At 40.6% G+C, this 23,283-nt stretch overlaps 1 protein-coding gene across 1 annotated transcript in view; it reads left to right on the forward strand.

Annotated features, from left to right (window-relative positions):
* Positions 1 to 11,871: 11,871 nt before the first annotated feature.
* HDAC9 (histone deacetylase 9) overlaps positions 11,872 to 23,283 on the forward strand; it is a 511,031-nt gene continuing 499,619 nt past the window's right edge. The window contains exons 1-2 of the mRNA XM_050938581.1: positions 11,872 to 11,890; positions 15,009 to 15,072. The gene's annotated coding sequence lies outside the window, so the exon portion shown is untranslated. The remainder of the gene's footprint in view (positions 11,891 to 15,008; positions 15,073 to 23,283) is intronic.

The raw sequence follows: 23,283 nt of genomic DNA on the forward strand, positions 1-23,283 counted from the left end.
TCTGGCTGGGGCTGAGGATCAGGGTGCAGAGGGATGAGGGTTGGGGCTGAGGATCAGGGTTTGGGGTGTTGGAGAGGCTCAGGCAGAAGACCAGGGTAAGGGCAGCCTGCCTTGCCATTAGCGGATGGCAGGTGCTAGGACCGTGGGGCAGCAGACAGCAGTTCTGCCAGGTGCTGATCTGCGAGCAGGCAGGGATGCCGCAGAGGGGGGACATAGGGGGAGGGGTGGAAGGCAGAGGCCGGGACCTGCTCCAGGCAGGGATGCGGCGGGGCGGGGTGATGGGGGGAGACCCGCTGAGGCCCGATCCAGGCAGGGCCGGGGGAGAGATCCAGCTCCAAATATTGCTGGAGCAGGGCACCCAGCCCTGAATATTCCTGAAGCCCGGGCACCTCGAGCCCATATAACTCGCCGCCTATGATCATGGTGGCATTAATGATCCACATTTACTCAGTAAATCAGGAAGAATCAATCTGCAGTGAGAAAAAGGATGATCTAGTGGTTAGAGAACTAACCTGGAACTTGGAAGATATTCATTCAATTCCCTGATTCACCACAGACTTTGTTTGGCTTTGGGCAAGGCTAATAGTACTCCCCAAAGGTTGTGAGCCAGTCAGATCACACAGTAATGGTGGCCATATAAGTACCTAAGATGGAGTCTGCAGCCCTTTCAGGGTTAAAACTGAACTGGACAATCACTTTAACAGTGACCCTGCCACCCTTTTAGAGTCTCATTGATCTTAATAGGAATTGGAAGTGCCAGCACCCTTGAAAATAGCAAGTGATTAGGATGGACAGAATTAGGCAACAAATAATGATGGCTTCTTCCGTATGCTTGTCTGGCATGACGTCCTACACATATGTGGTAGCTACTTTTTCCTAAGTATAACAGCTCATTCATTACTCATTTGCTCTTGAGTGCCCCCAGACCCAAAGATACAAATCCAGAGAAGTACACAAATGCAAGCCTAACTAAAACCCAGATTCATGAATTATACAAATGCTCCAGAAAACACCAACTCCTATTTTTTATTTTGCATTCCTATAGCTTAAAAATAGCCAAGCTGATTTTCCCTTGACATTTTGTAAAATGAATTTTCTCTAAGGCATTACCTGATGGTGTATGCCAGATTTTAGCTTAGGGAGCATTACTGTATGCAAACTGTAACCCTCAAAAGCAGATGCCATTGACACCTTTTTATGTTCAGTTGTACTGGCAAGTGCTTCAGTAATACAGCCATATGGAAAAAATCCACTAAAGAATACAACTATGTAAAATAGAGTACATAGGAAGATTACTCAGAAGTAAAGGACTCAGTATAAGCTCAGCATATCCGTTGTGGTTCTTGGATTTTGCAGAAATATGACAAACAATTCTGACAGAAAGCACAAGAGAAATTAAGATCAAAGGCCAGAGATAAATAACAACAAATTATATAGTTTGTGCTGACCAATTAACAGTGTGCTCTGCTTTTGGCCTGTAATGATAAACCAAATAGGAAATCAGATTAGGCCACTTTTATAATCAGAAGTAGAAATGGCACTTCGGGCTAAAAAAAGAAAAATCATTGCATTTATCTTAACGTTGTTTTTATTTGTTCTTTCATTGTTGTTATTTCTCATCAGTTATAATCAGATTAGTTGCCTAATTTTAGTTAGGCAACCAAGTGTGTAATTAATGCATGAATTCCATTTTGTTAAAATATCCCTGTTTAATTATCTTGTGCTTTTGTTATTAATCTTAACTGTTAGCATAATAGCAAGAAGAGTCTTTAGTAATTAAATAGTTAGTAGAATTATTGTAAGGGACTTTGATGGACCAAAACCATTTAATTATAACTATTAATAATCCCTAATGGCTTTTGGTATGGGTGGGACTGAGTATTAAGAGAAGAGCAGTCTAATTGTGCATTTCCTGTCCTGGGTGTGTAGCTGGAAATATCTTATTTATGACTTCAGCATTGTTTGTGCTTTTTTTTAACAATGTGTTTAGCTTTTCTTCCTCTAAATTTCATCAGCTTCACATAGCTGCTGAAGAATAATATACTACTGCTTAAAATCACATTTCTATGAAACTGAAGGCATTCTGGTATGCTCTTGGGGACCAGAGCAACCGTGTTTGCAGTGAGCTGGGATCATGGGATGATGGTTTGTTCCAGGGGAGAAGAGTTCCCTGAAGAGCAGAGGCAGGAGGTTACCCAAAGATTCAAGGATTCTTAGGCCAGAAGGGCCCACCATGATCAATGATGATCAACTCTGACATCCTGTATAACACAGGCCATAGAACTTCCCCAAAATAAAATCTTGATTTTAAAAATTATCAGTGGTTGAGAATTCACCATGACCCTTGGTAAATTGCTCCAATGGTTAATTACTGTCACCACTAAAAAATCATGCCTGATTTCCAGTCTGAATGTCTCTAGCTTCATTTTTCCAGCCATTGAACCATGCTATATACCCTTCTCAACTAGAATAAGGAGTCTACTATGTAGTGTTTGTTCCCCGGTGTAGGTACTTTCAGTCGGTAATCATGTCACCCCTTAGCTTTCTCTTTGTTAAGCTAAATTGATTGAGCTCCTTGATTCTGTCACTGTAAGGCATGTTTTTCTAATCTTTCGTTCATTCTTGTGGCTCTTCTCTGAACCCTCTCCAATTTATCAACATCATTCTTGAATTGTGGACACCAGAACTGAATACATTATTTCAGCAGTGGCCTTTTGGCACAGCATCTCGCTAGGACCTCATGTTCAGCTGATTATCTGCTATCATCCCCAAATCTTTTTCAGTTACTGCTTCTCAGGATAGAGTCCCCCATCCTGTAAGTATAGCCTACATTCTTTGTTCCTAGATATAGACATTTACATTTAGCTATATTAAAAACACATTGTTTGCTTGCAGCCGATCATTCTGTATCAGTGACCTGTCCTTTTAATTATTTACCATTCCCCATATTTCTGTGTCATCTGCAAATTTTATCTGTGATTATTTTGTTTTCTTCCAGGTCATGATAAAAATTTTAAATAGTGTGGAGCAAAGAACCGATCCCTGCAGGACCCTACTAGAAATTGATTTGTTTGCTGATGAAGAGGGGAGAAAGTGTGGAAAAAATATAAGTAAAGGAAGTGCAGTTTGTGAATGAGATTTGTGGAGTTAGACCCCAGTACATGCTGCTGGGTTCCACTTCTCCAGATGCAGAAAAGGATGGTAGAGGTCCAAAAATCATTCTCTGTATTAAAAATAAGGCACTGGGTTTCTTAAAGGGAAAGATGTGATAAAGACCTATCTCTGACTTTTCCATTCTATGCATTCTATGCATCCGAAGAAGTGAGCTGTAGCCCACGAAAGCTTATGCTGAAATAAATTTGTTAGTCTCTAAGGTGCCACAAGTACTCCTGTTCTTTTTCTGGCTTTTCTGTAAATCCTAAGGGTGGCACTAGGATAACTCAGAGAGGTGGTTCTGTTGCTTTTGCAAAACTGTGTTCCCTATGAAAGAAGTTAACTAAAATCCCACTCCAGTTCTGGCTCAGACCCAAAAGGAGAAATATTGGATTGATAATAAACAGCTCTAGACATTCTCAGATCCAGTATCAACGTAAATATTGCATATATAGAAGTTTTGAAGTAGAGCTAGTAAAACGAGGATGGGGAATGAGAAGAAATATACATATATTTCTAAAGTTTAAAGTTAAAAAATTCTAAGCACTATATTGGAAGTGAATAGTGCATATTTCCCCCCTGCATTATTAGAGCTTTGGGATTTTATATTTGCTTATTTTTCATTGCTTTGTTAATGAAGTTCACAAATCTTGCAGAGATTACTTTCCATGCTTGTAAGAGTAAATATTCAGATAGTGTAGGATTGTGCAGGTCAATGACCTTTGAAATCTAATGAGGCAATTACTGTTTAAATCGCATGGTCTGAATTTTTATTTTTTTAAAAAAGGGGGGAGGACTTAATGTTCTCCGTAATCTATTTCCTAACAATGAAAACTACTGAGCATTGACTAATTGCACTTGGCTTCACACAAACTTTGGAAATCAATGACAGAAGCGTTGTTGAATCATGCAAAAAGAATAGGAGTACTTGTGGCACCTTAGAGACTAACACATTTATCTGAGCATGAGCTTTCGTGAGCTACGGCTCACTTCTTTGGATGCATAGAATGGAACATATAGTGTGTGTGTGTGTGTGTGTGTGTGTGTGTGTGTGTATATATACACACACACACACACACACACACACACACACACATACAGAGAACATGAAAAGGTGGAATTATGCATACCAACAGGAAGAGTCTAATCAATTGAAGAAAGACTCTTCCTGTTGGTATGCATACTTCCACCTTTTCATGTTCTCTGTATGTATAAATATCTCCTGTCTGTGTGTTCCATTCTATGCAGCCAAAGAAGTGAGCTGTAGCTCACGAAAGCTCATGCTGAAATAAATCTGTTAGTCTCTAAGGTGCCACAAGTACACCTGTTTTTTTTGCAGATACAGACTAACACGGCTGCTACTCTGAAAGTTGAATCAGGCAGTATCACTAAGAAAATTAAGGGCCATATTTTGAAAGTTGACATCTAACAGGTACCTGGAAAATGTGTGTGCATGCTCATTGAACTGGCATTTTTGTGTAGCCTGGCATTTGCACCTACAGCTAGGTCATTGTGTGCATCAAGTAAATATTTCACATGCACGTACAGGGATTGCTGGCACAATATAATCTTTGAAAAATTGTCACTTTAGGAATTTCAGTTTGGCATAAATCAGTGTTCATTTCAGAAATGACAGGCAAATTAAATTTTCAAGATAAAGGCCAAGACTACACTAGAAACATTTGACAGTAATAGTGTTGGTTTGGGATCTGATGTTTTAATTTTGTATATTTGTATACCTACAAATGCCCTAGTGTACATACAGTTATACCAGCCAAAAAGTACTTCTGCCAATGTAGCTTATTTCATTTCCAGCACACTTTTGCATGTTGAAGATGCATCTACAATAGGAGGATTTGTCAGTAAAGCTATGCTGTCAAACCTAAGGGCTGGTCTTCATGGACACAGTGCACGACCAGCCAATGTGTGAATCTACAGCACACTAGCTTACTGTGTGGATCCTGTTACTGCACACTAAATGTTCCCTAGTCCGCTTTGACATACTGCTGTTTCAGACGGGAGTACGTAAAAAGGCACAGAACTTTTTGCGTGAGGCAACAGAATCCTCATGGCTAGTTAGCAAGTTATAGATTCACACTCTGGTTTGCCACACACTGAGTTTCTGTGTGGACAAGCCCTTTGTTTCAAGGAAGAAGACCAGATATTTCTGCCAATGAATATTGACAAAGGAGTGAGCTGAGGTCTAATGGATAGTAAACATGGCTTGAAAGCCAGGAGACATGGGACTTATAGCTCACTGCCTCTGATATGCTATATGACCATAGTCAAGTCACTTACCTCTTCTTGACTCAGTTCCTTCTAAAAGGGGGGAAAAATGCTTTCTTACATTTGTAAAACATTTTGAGATGTAGTCAAGACAAGCGCTATGCTAAGTGTTAAATATTTGATAAGGCCAAACTAATAATCAGAATGGCTATTAAAATATTCAGGTAATTACCATATTTATTTTTTTAAATCCCTTTACTCTGATTCTATTGTAATTTCAAGGTGTACAGTATTAACATCAACATAGTGTTCAGACAGCAAACCAAAGCAATGTGATAAAAAGACTAGCTGTTGCATTAGCATTAAAAAAATACATTATTTTAGATTTTTTTTCCCCATTACATTTTCTGGATTTTTAAAGAGGAACTGAAAACCTAGCCAACTTTCAAGTATCCCTTTTCCATACTTCTGCAATTTATTTATAACAAAATGTGACCTTTCTTTACTGTTCTCTCCCTCTGAAGAGGGAGTTCCACTGAAATTGGCTTAAAACACCTTTGAGCCATTTTCCAATATGTTGTAATTGTGCTGACCTCTATCTTTAGAGGACACAGTTGGTTATTTTTCTAGTGTAAATTGATTGCATAGTTCTGGGACACATGAAATCTTAGTTCTACAAAAAGAACATAGTGTACTGTAGCGGATAACATCTGATGCAGTGTTTAAAATCAATTGTAAAGTTATGGCTGCTCTATCCTGGTTTATGTATGAGCCTGCAGGAATTAAGGGTATAGAATTTGGTTATAGGATTCAGTGTATTTGCTGGATAAGTGTTTATATTTCAGCTATTTTGGGGTTTTAAATGATTTGGAATGATGTTTATTCTGACAAGATTCTCAAAGGGTTGTGGCACTCTATGCTGGTGATTCAGTGCTTTGATGGAAGGCTCTTCTCCTCTGTAGGCCCACTCTGCCATCTTCAGCTACCTTTCACTGTACCATCTTTGATTTTTGTCTTCTCTTCTCAGCCCCCTAAGGAGCATTCCCAACTCCCACTGGAATGCATGTGGGATCAAGGGAGCCCTGAACTTCACCTCCTTTTAGTACTGCAGATTGTAAGTGCAATCATCATTTCCAGCTTGATAAACTAGTTTAGAATGACTGAATTCCTCCCATAATCTTTGATGGCTATCCTTGAATAAAATATTGCACCAGGTCTGAATATCTATAAGAAAATTAATGTCTATTCAACTGTTAGCAATAATGACAGCTGTAGAGATAAATCCACTGCTGTCATTTTAAAACTAACAGTTTATTGGTAGAAAACTGAGGCACTGAGGTTTTTTTTATTAAATCCATTTCTGTCATATAACATGCAGCATTTAGGAAATCACAAGAAGAGAGAGTCTTTTTCTCTCTATTCTTCACAGTCATATCCATATGGATAGTCCGAAGGTGTATCTTGAAGGATTTTGGTAATAAATCCTCTGAGCGGAGTGATTTAGTTTCAAATGTTTAAAATAACATTTTCCAATAGAGTACTTAAAATATGCATTTAACATGTGTGCATTTTGTTAGTTAGTGCAAAAATCTACATCAAAATATGTTGATGATGGCATTTCTTAAGCCTCTTAAGAATGAGCTAGATGGTGTTTACTAGCTAGGATCTCTGCTCCTTAGCTTTAAGCCAAGGGTACAGCAGAGTAATCACAGATACAATTTCTTTTTTGATATGGTAAACTAAACAACTCTTATTTTTTTTCTTCTCAGTCATTTTTCTCTTCTAAAGTGGCTTTTATATCCTATTTAAATTTTGGTTTCATCCAAAAGGACTACAGTGAGAGATAAGCACTTCCTGTATCTCATTGCTTTATTTAGAAGAGCTCAATATGTGAAAAAGAAAAGAAGGGGGAGAGAGTCCTACCTTGTCTTGAGGGCCCTTTCAGCTCTTTTAAATCCCCTTGCAAAATAAAGTCATAATATGATAGCAATAAAATTAGGAAATGCCAGTCTTTTGTGGCATTCTATCTATTTCATCGTATTTACATTTGAAAATGTTCGCTGCATTAATGTTTTGTTGAAAGGAAAATTAGTTCCCCAGCTTCTCCCAGATCAGCTCATTGAAATCTACTGCTGCTAATATCAGATTTTTTTCCCTAGCAGTTTCAGTTCTTTTTGGCTTTCAGAAGGGTTCTTTTTAGCAGTTATGATCTGTGGTTATCAAAAAGCTAATCATGTTCCGAAAACAGATGCTTTCTTTGTTTGAGACTTGGGTTGGGAAGTGAATTTAGGATTCGAGCCTCCAAGCCAGTGGGAGGGGTGGGGGGCGAAGGAAATCATGCATTGCAGAAGTAATATGCACAATCTAAGTAAAGAAGGAGAGAGTACAAGAGTGGGGATGACATTATTTGGTGCCTTAGAGGTGAGGAACTTGGGAAAATAATTTTTCTTGGGAAGAAATTGATAGGTCCCACTGACTATTCTTTAACTCCTACATAATTGTCTTTGCCCGATATCTTTCTGACTTCTTCAAGAAGGCTGAGAAGATGAAACATGTCCTTTGCCTAAGCCCCAGCCTCATCTCCCACCTCTTCTTCCTCCCTCTCATTCATATGTTACTTTCTCCTTTATCTCAGTCTCTTTAAGATATCTTTCCTATTCTCACCTTCAATCCTCCACCTGTGTCCTGAACCTCATCTCCTCCTGGTTACTGCCTTCTCTATACCCTATACCAGGGGTCCCCAATGTGGTGCCCACGGATGCCATGGCATCTAAGTGTGCCTGCGTACTGGCCGGTGGACGAGCATCCGCTGAAATGCCGCCGGCAAGCTGCATCATCCAGAGGTGTCACCACCAAAATGCCGCCGATTTTCGGCGTCATTTTGGCAGCAACACCTCTGGATGACACTACTTGTCAGTGACATTTTGGCGGTGACGCCTATTGACTGCTGCTTGTCAGTGGAATTTTGGCAGATGCTCATTGTGGGAGGAGGCTCTTTGGGGAGCTCATTCATGTCTTGTTTTTATTCAATATTTTTCTTTCCTAATTCTTTTAAAACCTTTTGTTTTTATTCCCATGTGTTGAGCATGAATTGGATTACCATGATTACCACTATCACGGGGTGCAGCCCTCTCTGCCAGACTGGCACCTCCTCCCCACCATGCTGGGGATTAGCTCAAGGCCAACACCCGTGCCTGTGGTCTTCACATTGGCACTCTATCTCTGCTCGTGCCTATGGCTCCTCTCTCAGCTTCTAGAACTGGAGCATCCTCTTTGCAACTCAGCCCTCTGGCAACGTTGTTTGTGTTTCCCCTTTTGGGGGAGGCATCTCTGTCCAACAATCCAGTCACTTCCCCAGTGGCAAGGGGGGGGAGGGACCTAGGGTCACCCCAGGCACCCTGTAAATAGCAACCTCCTGCTGGTCCTCTGAAGTCTCTGTCACTTTCTTTGTTCTTACCTTAGGGCACTCAGCTGCTCAGCCAGGAGCTTCCTCTCACTCCCCTGGTCACTGCTAGCAGCTGCTCTGTCCAAGGTGGTTAGTTCTCTCAGCCCTCCAGGGATGCCGTCCTTATTCTCTGTGCTCCCAGCAGCAACTGGCCCTACTCTGTCCTGCAGCTCCCTTTTATCTGAGCCTGCTGGGTCCTGATTGGTTGCTCTCTGCAACTTCCCCCTGATTGAATGTACTTCTGGGCCTTGAAAGACTCACCCCATCGCTCCTTCCAGGTCAGGGCATGATTAACCTCATCTATGCCTGTGTGGACACCCCATCACAACCATCCCTTCACAACCAACCCTGGGCTTTACTGAGATTCCTCCAAGATTAAAAGTGCAAAATGCATCCAGAGGCCTGTGAAATCTCAGAAATGATATTGAATGTAAGTGCTTCAACTGTTGGAATTCATGTTGGGGGTGAACACTGCATGGGAAACTGTCCCCCTCCACTGTGACAGCCACAGAGCATGGAGCATGCTCTGTAGTAGTGTCCATGCCCACTGTGATCCCTTTGCAAATACACACATACAGAGGACTTTAGAACACTTTCGACCAGTAGATCTGCTTAACTTTGGAACAGCTAGCCCCGCTCCATGCCTCTGCTCTGCCCTAACCTTCCTGCTGCCGCTACAGAGTGTGATGCCACAGAATGCAAATGGGGACATGGTTCAGCTAGATCAAGTTAACACTGCTCATTTACCTAACACTGTAAACCATTGAGAACATATTAAAACTTTATCTCTGGAGTTTCCTCTGGCTTGTGAGTGCAGTTCAGAGTGCTGATTATGATTTATCTAGTCCTGTTTGGTGTGGGTCTAATGGATAGTAAACATGGCAGCTGAGTTCAGCCAGTACATTTCATCCAGGAGTCCTCAGATTTGCATGCTGTAGGTCTGGAGATGGGGCATCCTCAGTGGATGGCCCTTATCTCTGTGAATCACTCAGTTCTGCCAACCCCAAATGCTCAAAAATCATGAGTCATGACCCTACATTAATGAGGGTAGCTTAGAAATTGAGTTTATACCTGCATCTAGAGGCATGAGAGGGGCACAGTTTTATAAATGGTAATATAATTAAATTAAAAAACAATTCAAAGGCATACCTTTAACAACATATAGTACTGTGTGAGCACAAAAGGTCTGAGTAATTGTTGCTGTGGGAACTGTAAGTCTGAATATAATGACTTTTGTGCATTTTAATTCCCAGCCATAATATTTAATTAACATAGTTTTTCACACTGAATATAAAGAACTCCAAATGATAGACCTGCAATGTAATTGGAAATATTAGAAGTCTGGCACATCTCACCTAATCACGTGTATTTTCTTAGTGCTGTTAATCTACCACTCTGAGAAGTCTCACACACACAATCATCTATTTAAAATAAATGCACATACCCAAACACTGTCGTTTAAAATACGGCAGTGTTTCTTTAAGAAACTGTTCTGTTTCAAAAACAGTACTGTATGTTATATATTGTCTGGGTGTATGTGTTTTGCTGCCCTCTCTTGGCTAGAACCAGATCATCCCAGTCAATGGGATGCCATGCCCACTGGTGTGTGGCATAGAAAAGGGATGTATAGAGAGTCTCATTTAGCTCAGATGATACACACATTTCAGGAACCAAAGGCTGAATTGTATTTCCACGTTGTTTGTATTTGGGTAATTGATAATCGTGGTGTAAGTGTTTATATTCAGTAACAGATAGTTATGCTATAGTAACTTACATTAAGGGAGGCAGAGCATCATGTTTAATTGAATATTGGAATAAAAGCTAAATCAAATTCTTAGTTTGTTTGCATTGTTGACTAAGAATGTAGTCATTTCTGTGCATTTAGGCCCAGATCTAGCAAAATGCTTCTTCTCTTCCCCTACCCCCACAATAAACCCAATTAAATAAATGGGTAATCTTCTGAAATGTTATGGCTTTCATGTAGAGTGTTTTCTTAACAAAATCCTATTACTGTATAATATGTCGCCTTTTATGTCATGTCTTGTGTCAAATATACATGGGTCAGATTCTTAGCTGGTATAAACTGTCTTAGCTCCATAGATCTGGTCTATAGTGCTTAACAGATGGGAGAATCACTAGTAACACTGTTGTGAGGGACTGAATCCTCCTTTAGGCCACTGTCAGGGTGCAAGGCAGCCAAGTAGACTTTATATGCAGCAAATACCAAAAACATTTCCAAACCAATTCAGAGAAAAAAAACGTTCTGGGATGGAGGTTTTTCTCCAGTCTAAAATGTCTGCCCATTATGCAGATGGAGAAAAAAAGAAAGAAGTAAAAGTAGTAAGGAGCTTGTTAGCACTCTTTGGCTACCTCTACACAAGTTGCAATACCAAGCTAGCTAGCTTGGGTACTGAAACGGTGAAGCTGTGGCAGCATGGCCTTCAGTGCAAGCTGTACAAGTCCACCTGGAGCCCTGATTACTCAGATCACGCTGAAGCCCAGCTTGCTGTGCCTTCACTCATTTGATACCCGAACTAGTGAGATTAAAGCTATCTCGGTTGTGTCTATATGAGCTGCAGTCTCAGCCCACGATTGCATTGTTGACATACCTTTTGTAATATTCCTAGGTAAGGAGAAGCTTAGAGAAATTAGTGTCTTGGATATGAATACAAGCCTGAATCGAGCTTTGACAATCTCTGACTGTGAAATCATCCTCAGCAATAACGTTATGATGCTAAAAGTGGTAAACACACTAAAATTAGTTTAATATAAGATCTTAGATAAGTCACAGAACAGAGTTAGAAAAATCTACTTGCCAGTCGCAAAATTTCCCAGGTAAATGTGGAGTCTTAAGATATCAGTTTTTGCAGAACTTAACCGTTTGTTTTAAAAAAGAAATCTATCCATTGTGGTTATAAAGAAACCCTTTCTACTGTGACAGGAATATAAACTGATACAGTATTATTTTGCTTTATCTTCAGACAGGCAGATCCCATGCCACAGCTTCTGCTTCAACAGAGTGAAATTACGAGACTGCTCAGTTTCAGTCCTGCTATTCAAAACCCTGTGAGTGGCATGAACCTTCAATAATCATGTTAGCTTCCTGCTGCTGCTGCTGATTGGCAAACATAAGAGCGATAGCAGAGGCAGACACAGAAGTTATAGGAGAGGAAGATTCAGGTTTATTTAAAACATATCTGCTCTTTTCCTCCTGCAGTTTCCTAGTGACAAAATGCATCATACACAATTCAGGACCTAAAACAAGGAAGTTAGTTACAGAACAAAAGGAACGGGTTGTAAGTCTGGGGTCTGAGTGGTTAGTATGTACCTAAATTTTTACTGACTGCTCCCCTTGAATAGGAGAAGTGTTAGTGAACATTCCTTTTGTCATATCTTTAGACATGTATGCAATCAAGATAAGTCTTTCTGTAGCTTCTGGTGGGCTCCTAAGAGATCTTTTTATGTTTTTTTTTTAACTAAGGGAACAGAAAAGAAGGAGCTTGAGAAGAGAAGGGTTAATTTACCTTAAGGTTTTATTTGTACACTGTGATCAGTCATTGGCTGAGTGTTGGGAGTGGGCTAATGAGGACAGTGATGAACTGAACTAGCTCATTGGCTGCCTCCATCTACTTAATTATACATTTTGCTAGAATTAAAGATGTGCTAGAAAGCTTAAAATTTAAAGAAGAAGTGGACTCTCTACTCTAACTAGGAGCAATACAACCAGTTCCTTCCCCTCATGGGCAGGAGGTTCTACTCAAAGTATTTCTTAGTACTAAAGAAGGATGGAGATTGGAGGCAGATCTTAGATCTAAGACTGTTGAACAAGTTTTTAAAACCTCAAAAGTTCAGGATGGTTACCCTGGCAACTATAATTCCTTTAATAGAGAAAGAGGATTGATTTTCAGCCCTCAACCTACAAGGTGCCTAGTTCCATATAACTATACACCCATCACACAGGAACTATCTGTTTCACCATAGGCCAAGATAATTTCCAGAACTGAGTGCTCCCCTTTGGCCTATTGTAGAATCATAGAATATCAGGGTTGGAAGGGACCTCAGGAGATCATCTAGTCCAACCTGCTGGTCAAAGCAGGAGCAATCCCCAAATTGCCCCTTCAAGGATTTGAACTCACAATCCTAGATTTAGCAGGCTAATGCTCAAACCACTGAGCTATCCCTCCCCCCAATAGCCTCTGCCCCAAGGGTGTTTTGAGAAGGATCTAGTGGTAATGGCCGCTTACTTTGCAGGAAATGATCCTGGGTTTCCTGTACCTTGACAGCTGGCTACTCAAGGGCTGCTCCTTCAAGACAGTGCTGTCTTCCACCTAGACAGCCCTAGCTGTGTTCCAGGAGTTGGGCCTCCACTTGAATGTAAAGAAATCCACACTGCTACCAGTACAAAGGATACAGTTTATGGACTCATTGACAACCAGAGCATATCTCCCTTTAGACAGATTTGTGACATTGTCATAAGGGACAATTCAGGGACGCCTGCAGATCATAGTAAGGAACCGTCTTCAACTCTTGAGCCATAGGGCAGCTTGCACCTTTGTGGGCAATCACTCAAGGCTAGGCCTCCACTGCTTCCAGGGTTGGTTCAAAACAACCTACTCCCCGAGCAGGGTCGTCTTGGACAGACAGGTGATGATCCCCTTGCACATAAAGAACTCCATAAACTGATGGAAGGAGCAACTCAACTCCATTTCTGCTCACCCAGTATTGCCCAGATTTATTAAGAGTCTGCATAACCTCTTCCCACTCATTAGACACCAAACTCCATCTTGGGACCTCACCCTGGTCCTCAATCACCTCATGAGATGTCTAATTGAACCAAATGGCAGCCTGCTCCCTACTTCACTTATCTGTGAAGACTGTCGTCTTGTTGCTGTCATGTTGGCCCATAGGATCCTCCCTTTACAATGTTCTTTAATGATAAGGTCTCTTTATATCCATATTCTAAAGTCCTCTAGAAGATTACATTGGATTTTAATCTTAGCCAATCTAGCCATCTACCAGATTTCTTTCCGAAACATCGTAGTTCTCACTAAGAATCCTATTTCCATACCCTGGACTTTAGAAGGGCCTTGGCCTTCAACCTGAATAAGAGTAAGCAGTTTAGGAGATCACCTAGACTCTTTGTCTCCTTCGCAGATAGATCTTGAGGTGCTCCTGTTTCTTTTCCAAGACTTTCAAAATGGATGTGGGGTTTTTATCTCTACCAGTTATGAATCTGCGTGTGCTCAGCCCCTTAAGGGGTGAAAGCACATTCAGCGAGATTGTAGGCAACATCTACTGCATTTTTGAAGACTATTTCAGTGTGTGAGCTAGATAGAGTCCATACATTTTCAAACCATTATTCCTTGCTCCATGCCATCAGATCCGATGCAGCAATTAGCTCTGCAGTACTGTCTTCAGTTCTGGACTCTGTTCCAAAACTTCCTCCTTTTTCTGGGGGGCATGGCTTGGAAGTCTCCTGAGGTAGAACACCTGTAGGAGCACTACTTGAAAAAGAAGGAAGGATTACTCACCCTGTGCAGTAACTGTAGTTCTTTGAGGTGTGTGTCCCTATGGGTGCTCTTCTTCCCCTCTACTTTGGTTGTTCCTGAGAGGATGGCTGGGTAGAGAAGGAACTGAGGGTATTTCACCTGCACACTCCTCTATTGCCTCGATGTCTGCCATAAGGAGTCTCTTAGGGTGTGTGCACAGGCCAAAAGAACACTGCTAGCTAGAAATCTCTGATCAAGGGAGCACCCATAGGGAGACACATCTTGAAGAATTACAGTTACTGCACAGCGTCCTTTTCTTTTCCTGGTAGTCTTCTTATAAACTTAATGTATTGCTGTCATTCAAGACCACCAGTTGTGGATTCTTTTTTTTTTTTTTTGGTGTGTGGGGGGGAAATTCTGTTGATTTATTGCAGTATCTTTCTATCACTCTTCCTCAGTGTTTTGGTTCAAAGATGCTACATAATAAATAAAATGTAATGTCAAGAAGAAGAATTTATGTCACTTCTGGGGCTGCATATGATACCACTGAGTCCCTCATTGCTCTAGAGTTGTGAAGATCTGTGAAATATGAAGCAGAGACTGTATGCATTAGACTAAACATTATTTAGTTAACATCTCTGAGGATTCAGGTATTTTATTTTGGTGATGAATTGGTTCTCATATTTTTCTGTTAGTGCAACAGAATAGAAGAAGGTCATGTTTCCAGCTGGCCTGTGAAGTTGCTGGGATCATCAAATGGTGAGGTGCACATTTACCTGATTTGTGCATAATTACCCTTTTATATGTGGGTCTTGTTGATCCTAATTATTAGGGATTTAGTGCTGCAAATTGAAAAAGGAAATCATGCAATAATACAGCACAATGGTTTAGTTAGAATGGTGCAAATTAAAAACAGGTGCAATTTACAGAGTGCTTTGCACAAAGTGTGTCAGAGTAAGGTAATCACAAATAAAAAAAATACCACATATATATAGCCCTGGATTACTCTATTGATTATAATGAATTTATTAATCTTTCATGAAAGATTAAATATAACATAGAGTATTGTCAGAAATGTTCCTCCTCTACTCATGAAAAACTTTTGCTGGCTTGATCCGATAGATGGGTTTGGCAGTCTTGTTTCTCATGTACTGCTTTTTCTTTAGTTTCCAGCTTCCTGAAAAGCCACAGGTGGCTATATTGAGAGGAGGACTCCAGGCTGCACACTCAACCCTGCAGTTGTGAGGCTGACATTTAGTCCAGCCCCTCATCTACACAGGATATGGGGTTGAGAGATGCACCAGAAACACTTAAATGTGATAGTCAAGCACCTTTAATGATGCAGCTAGTTACAACTAAGGTTTCTGTTACTCCATCAAACAGTGTCTATGCTGCGTCATAACTCCCAAGCTAGTTTAGCCTGTCAATGCTATGAGATGGGGAAGAGCTCTCCTAACTCTGAAAAATAATTTGAAAGTCCCCACCCCCTAAAGAGCCTGAGAGGAGGAATGGGGTGTGGAATGTGAACTGAAGCAGGAGGAGAGGTTTGTAACATACTGAAAAACCTCTCCAGAAGAGGTTGTGTTGGACATATCTGTATTTCTGGGGTATTGGCATGAAGGTCTTTTAGAAAGGACTGAGGGTTTGCATAGTGTAATAACTACTTCTGGATGCCTGAACATTACCCAAATTAATCCAAATATCATCTATTACACTGTTCACTTATTCTGAAGCTGGACTAGTTATTTTTGCATTATGGCTCCCCCTGCTGACCATATTATTGAATGTTTTCCAAATAATAGTTTGCTTGAGCATGCCTTCAAAGCAGCCTCCTGTATAGTATCATTTATGCTAGAGATGTGATAAGAGGGAACAGAAAAGTCTAATATTATAGTGTATAATATACTAACATATTCATAAGATTTTACTGCTTCTGATACTGCTAGAAAATATAAGAGGAAAAAATAGATGAAAGCTGTTCTGAATGAGTAAGTGCTGGAGGTGACAGTCTATATTAAAAGGCATTAAAGCTTTATTTAAATACTCTTGTGTGTTTCGCGAAGAGGGAGATCTTTTTTATCAATGTGGTGTAATTTGTTCTACATTGTTTAGAAAAAATCATTTTAAAAAAAGCACAAAATTCAATGATCTTCAGAAATGTTTGTTTAATAAGTGTGTATAGGTATATGTGTTTGTGTGAATATATATATTTATATGCATGCCTGTATGCATATCTATACATACACAACCCTGAAAAATCATCTTTTTTCCATTGACACTGTAATTAAAATTTAAACACGAAGAATTGAAGACACTGAGAATTCTACAGTTCCTAGTATTACTTCTCACTCCATCTTTTGCTACCTTCTTTTATAATGGTAGTTATTTCATGGGATTACATTTCATTTAAAGATTAAATGTTTCTTCATTTTCTGCTTCTAGGCCCATATTGCTTCCTACGTGGTTTAAAAAAAAGGGGGGGGAGGGTTGTGGTGCCATAAACTCCGCAAGTTTCGATTTGTGGAGTTTCATGTACGTTGCTTCTCCAGCAGGCTGGATTGTCTCCTTCCTTTCTGTAGCTGAACAGACAGAAGGCAATATCCAACAATCCACAGATTTTTCTGGACTTAGTCTAAGAAGGGTCTGAGGACCTAGAACCTAAATTCCATAACTATATTTAGTTAATATTTAGCTTTACTTGTGGAAATGGAGATCATGTCAAATCTGCATCTTTAATTTCACGAATCTATCTATGGAGCTTACTCAACAAAGCATATTAAACTAGAAGCTCTTTCCAGAACATGCTGTAGTTAACAGTATTCTAATTTGATTTTAACTTTACATCAGGTTTAACTTAATGCTTCACATATTGTGAAAAACCCAGGTTCCAATGAACCCTTTAAGTGCCGAAACACTGAACAAGCACAGAAATTAGAGAAGGAAAAGATGTATTATGTCATCTAATTGATTTATCTGAGAATGCAGGATTACTCCCTGCAGTATATGTTGTTGTTGTTTTATATTATAGATTTGCTGAGGAGTGTTGGATAAAGAAAGTCTCAGATCCCAGCACTAAGAGGTTCACGTGGGAAAGACTGAAACACACTATGTATTGTTTTGACTTGAGTGAGGAGGTACTGTAAGTCAAAGCACTAATGCCAGCTTGTTTTGTAGCGCACAACCTAGTCTTATGGACACACTGAGGCCTTAGTATTTGTGTAGGGTTTTAATGTTCTTATCATTTCAGACAACCCTAATGCAACTGGCCCTCTTCATTTTTATAAATAAAACTACTACAGGAATAAATTGCTACAGTTGCTGGGCTCCCAGTAAAATTTGTTTGTGCCTGAGGATGGATTGGAATTTTGAAGGGTGTCAGATGTTGCTCTGGTTTTCACAGAAGACCTGTGTTAAACTAGTGCATTGACGGTATCAAGCAAGACATTTATTTAGTCAATTCCAGAGGAATTTTTGAAGGGAAAACAAAGCCTGTGACCCATTTATGTTTCTGCTTGATTAAAAATGGATTTTAGTGCTTCAGTGAAAAGAGCCATTTTAATCCAAGATCATGGAATCGTAGGATTGGAAGGGACCTTGAGAGGTCTTCTAATCCAGTCCCCGGCACTCAAGGCAGGACTAAGTATTATCTGGACCATCCCTGACAGGTGATCATCTAACCTGCTCTTAAAAATCTCCAATGATTGAGATTCCACATCTTCCCTTGGAAATCTATTCCAGTGCTTCACTACTCTGACAGTTAGGAAGTTTTTTCCTAATGTCCAACCTAAACCACCCTTGCTGCAGTTTAAGGTATCAGGCTGGTTTGACAGGATTTGTTCTTGAGAAATCCATGCTGTTACTTATAACCTTATTATTGTCTAGGTGTTTACAAATTGATTGCTTGATTATTTGCACCATTATCTTTCTGGGTACTGAAGTTAAGATGACTGGTCTGTAATTCCCTGGGGTTGTCCTTATTCTACATTTGATAGATTGGCACTATATTTGCCCTTGCCCACTCTTCTAGAATAAGAACATAAGAACGGCCGTACCGTGTCAGACCAAATATCCATCTAGCCCAGTATCTATCTACTGACAGTGGCCAATGCCAGGTGCCCCAGAGGGAGTGAAGCTAACAGGCAATGATCAAGTGATCTCTCTCCTGCCATCCATCTCCATCCTCTGATGAACAGAGGTGAGCGACACCATTCTTTACCCTTCCTGGCTAATAGCCATTTATGGACTTGGCCACCATGAATTTATCCAGTTTCCTTTTAAACATTGTTATCGTCTCAGCCTTCACAACCTCCTCAGGTAAGGAGTTCCACAAGTTGAATCTCTCCTGTCTTCCATAACTTTTTGAAGATAATCTCTAATGGCTCCAACATCTCCTCCATCAGCTCCTGGAGACCTGAAGGTATCTAACTCATCTGAGTAATTTTTAACTTGTTCTTTCCCTATTTTAGCTTCAAATCCTATCTCACTTTCACTGGCGTTCACTATGTTAGATGTCCAATCTGTGCTAAACTTTTTGGTGAAAACAAACAAAAAATTGTTTAGCACTTTGACCATTTCCACATATTCTGTTATTGTTCCCCCTTCTTCCCCATTGAGTAATGGGCCTACCCTGTCCTTGGTCTTGCTCTTGCTGCTAATATATTTGTAGAATGTTTTCCTTTTACCCTTTGTGTCTCTAGCTAGTTTAATCCTCGTTTTGTGCCTTGGTCTTTCTAATATCCCTACAGGGTTGTGTTGTTTGTTTATATTAATTCTTTGTGATTTGACCTAGTTTCCACTTTTTGTAAGACTTCCTTTTGAGTTTCAGATCATTGAAGGTCTCCCAGTTAAGCCTGGGTGGTATCTTATCATACTTCCTATCTTTCATACTCAGTGGGGTACTTTGCTTTTGTGCCCTTAATAATGTCTCTCTGAAAAACTGCCAACTCTCTCTTGTACTGTTTTTCCACTTAGACTTGCTTCCCATGGGATCATATCTGCCAACACCCTGAGTTTGCTCAAGTCTACCTTCTTGAAATCCAGTTATCTTTATTGCAATGTTTTCTCTTCTACCATTCCTTAGACACATGAACTCTACCATTTCATGATCACTTTCACTCAAGTTGCCTTCCACTTTCAAATTCTCAACCAGTTCCTTCCTATTTGTCAAAATCAAATCTAGAATAGCCTTTCACTGAGTAGCTTCCTTGACCTTCTGAAATAAATAAATGTCTGCAATACATTCCAAAAATCTGTTGGATAATCTGCACTTTGCTGTGTGATTTTTCCCAACAGATGTCTGGGTAGTTGAAGTCCCCCATCACCACCAAGTCCTGTGCTTTGGATGATTTTGTTGGTTGTTTTAAAAAAGCCTCATCCACCCAGGGCCAGCTCTAGATTTTTTGCTGCCCCAAGCAAAAATTTTTGGCTGCCCCCCACCCCAGGCCTGGGCTCTCCTCCAACCAGTGCCTTCTCCCACCTGCACCCCCTGCCACTCCAGCCCTGGGCTCCCCCCCCCAGCGTGACCTCCTCATTCACCACAGCAATCCCCGTTTACACTCGCAGTGGGGATCAAACTGTTTCTCCTATTTTTATTTCACTTTAGTATAAATCTCACCCCCCTTGGCGGGGCAGTCTACCCCGCTGCCCTGCTCAGAGCCAGGCTTTGCCTCTCCCCTCCCCTGGCGCTGTGGGGGCCCGGGGCAAGCAGTGTGGGGTTGAGGCAGGAGAGGTGTGTGGCGGGCTGAGTCCGGGGGCAGGAGGGGGGCAGCTTTCTGGCAGCTCAGGCTGCCCAGCCACTCGCCCTGACAGCACGCGAGCCGGGATCTACGCCCCCTGCCCAGCCCGGCGGCACCCTGCACAGCCCACTTGGATGGGGAAACACCGTGCCGCACTGGGGAGAGAGACTCGGAGCAGCAGCGGTGGCGGCAGCAGGACCCCTCCTCCTTCCCTGCATCCCAGGCCCTGCTTTCCTCCCTCCCTGGCTCCTCACACACTCCGGGAGCCCCTCACACTGCCACAGCCCAGGCTCAGCGTCAGGGGAAGATACTCTGGCTCTCTAGCAGCAGGGCTCTTGCCAGGGCCGGCTCCTGGCTTTTTCCTGCCTCAAGCAAAAAAAAAAAAAAAAAAAAAAAGAGGCCAGAGTGCCACCCCTTGGAAAGTGCCACCCCGAGCACATGCTTGGAGTGCTGGTGCCTAGAGCCGGCCCTGATCCACCTCTTCTTCCGGGTTTGGTGTCTGTAGTAGACCCCTACCATGCCATCACCCTTGTTTTTACCCCTTTTATTCTTACCCAGAGACTCAAAAAGTCTGTCTCCTATTTCCATCTCAACCTCAGTCCAAGTGCATACATCTTTGATATATAAGGCGACACCTCTTCCCATTTTTCCCTGCCTGCTCTTCCTGAGCAACTGTACCATTCTATACCAATATTCCAGTTATGTATATTATCCCATCAATCTCTAATGCCAACTATGTCATAGTTGTATTTATTAACTAGCATTTTTAGTTCTTCCTGCTTATTCCCCATACTTCTCGCATTAGTGTACAGACACTGAAGACACTGATTTGATTTCCCCTGTGTGTTCCCTCTGGTCTCTCCCTTATCTCTGTTACAATGGCCCATGCTCCCCTAAAATTCTGACCCTTCTCTTAAGTCTCCATGTTTTTTGATTTTCATGTGGGCTTTTGTCTCCTGCCCCCATCAAACCTAGTTTAAAGCCCTTCTCACTAGGTTAGCCAGTCTGTATCCAAAGATGCTCTTTCCCCTTCCTCAATAGGCGGACTCCATCTCTGCTCAGCAGTCCTTCTTTGTATTTTTACTATCCAGTGTTGATTTACGCCATAAACTAGAGGGAGGAGAAATGGTCTTGTGGTTAAGACACTGGACTGGGATTCAGGAGTCTGCATGATATTCCTGAATCTGCCACAAGGTTTAAGTCCTATCCTAGCCCTCTCACTGGACCTCTCTGTGGCTCAATTCCCAATAGTCTACTTGTATGTTTTCCCCTTGTTCCTGCCCTTTGTCTGATTTGTCTATTTGGAATAAAAACCCAAGACAGGGACGACTTTTGCTATGTGTTTGTACAGGGTGTTGTGTGGTGGAGCCCTGCTATTGGCTTGGGACTAGGTGCACCTGTAATACAAATAGAAAATAATTCATTAGAAATATAGAGATGCAGTTTTTACTAGCTATTCGTTAATCCAGTACCAATAAAAATACTCCCTATTCTCTGCTGTCTTGAGAGGCAGAATACAGTATTTTATATCTGTGGCCCTGCCATGATCAGCCTTAACTCTAATTTACCTTGAGCATTTAAAGAACAGAAAATATTTTTCTGTGTGTATTTAACTGTTATTGATTGAGGTTAACTTGCATATTATCTGCTCTTTGCCCATTTATCCTATTGTTTCTGTGGTTTGGTGTCAAAATGAAAGTAGATCCCCGTTCCATTTCTGACTGATTTGCATTCTTATAAACTGGCCTTGTTGTGAAAAGATCAGAAATGAAAGTATTACTTCCAATAGGGGTTAGGTTCCAGTTATGCAGTTGTTTTGTGCACAGAACTGCTGTGAGTTCAATGAGCATTTCTGTATGTGGTTCAGCTATTAGATCAGGTCCGTATTAAAACACACATTTCCCCTCATAGTCCCAGAGAATTTGGGAGATCAGTCTTCTCATTACATGTGAAAAACAAGGCAACGAGGCTCTGTCAGTATCATGGAATGCAAATGAAACTGATACCAGACTAGGGACTTGCTATATTGAATTCCAGAGCAGTGCCAAAAAAAAAAAAAAAAAAAAGGTTCTGTTTATGCCAAGGGACCAGTGACATTTTGAACATTGGGTATATCGTAAATAATCAAGGCAAGAAATGACTGTTATCTACCTCTGGAAAACTGGAGGTCTCATCTTTCAACAGTAAATTAAGACTTTTTTCTAGACCTAAAAGCTTGAGTTAAGATGGTAAAACCATACCATTCTGATTGCATTCTTGCGTCTTCATTCCTACATTCCAATTCAAATATAATTTTAGAAGGTACTGTCAACAGAACTGCTAAAGCTAGAAAACAGTGCTTTTGTACTATACAATTTAAAATCTTTTAGGTCACAAAAAGCACTAAGGAAGTGATTTTTGAACAAATCAGGTGTATAAGTCATGTTCCATGCACAAGTAACAATTAATATATGTGCGTGGTTAACCAATTTATTCATGATTTGTTTAAAAAAGCAATATTTTAGTCTCTAAATGTAGCAATTCATCAGATACTGACTACTTAAAATCATGCTGGAATTGGAGGTTAGACAAAAGCAACATGATGATCAGAATTATGTTTTTTTTAGATTGAGTATTTTTCATGACCTATCATGGGCAGATATACTTTGAGGGACCATTTTTTCCTCAGGACCTAAAGATAATATAGTACTGATTCTGGAAAGGTCAACAGAAAGGAAAAATTTTGATCCTTGATCACCATTATTTCCATATAGTAATATGACTGTAATACAAACACCACTGTATAGTTGTGATTTATGAGCTGCTGCTGAGAACTGATTGACAGAATCTTCGATTTGCAAACAAAATTTATAAGTTCTTCATCTGTATACTTTCTGTGGCTGAGGCCTATTACCCATGAGTTAAGATCTGGATTTGAATTTTGATCCAACTATGCTCATGGGTGTTTGGACCTATTTAATTCATTATTAAAATAGGAGTTAGGGTGAAATTCAAATCCAGATCTGGCTTCATAATCTGAACCCAGATCAAAGGCACAAGGTCCTTCCTATCCAGCATTATGATTTTGGCTTGTTGTATGTTATATCATGATTTGACATATCAAAATATTCAGACAGTTTAAACAGGTGGTCAGTTCAGTTTTCTCCTTATTTCTTAATACAGTCCATGCATAGTGAACCATATATTTTTTTGAATTTTCTGATTTCAATCTCTTAGATTTTTCCTCTTCTTAAAA

The sequence above is a fragment of the Gopherus flavomarginatus genome, chromosome 2 (genome assembly GCF_025201925.1).
Source record: "Gopherus flavomarginatus isolate rGopFla2 chromosome 2, rGopFla2.mat.asm, whole genome shotgun sequence".
Lineage (NCBI taxonomy): Eukaryota > Metazoa > Chordata > Testudines > Testudinidae > Gopherus > Gopherus flavomarginatus.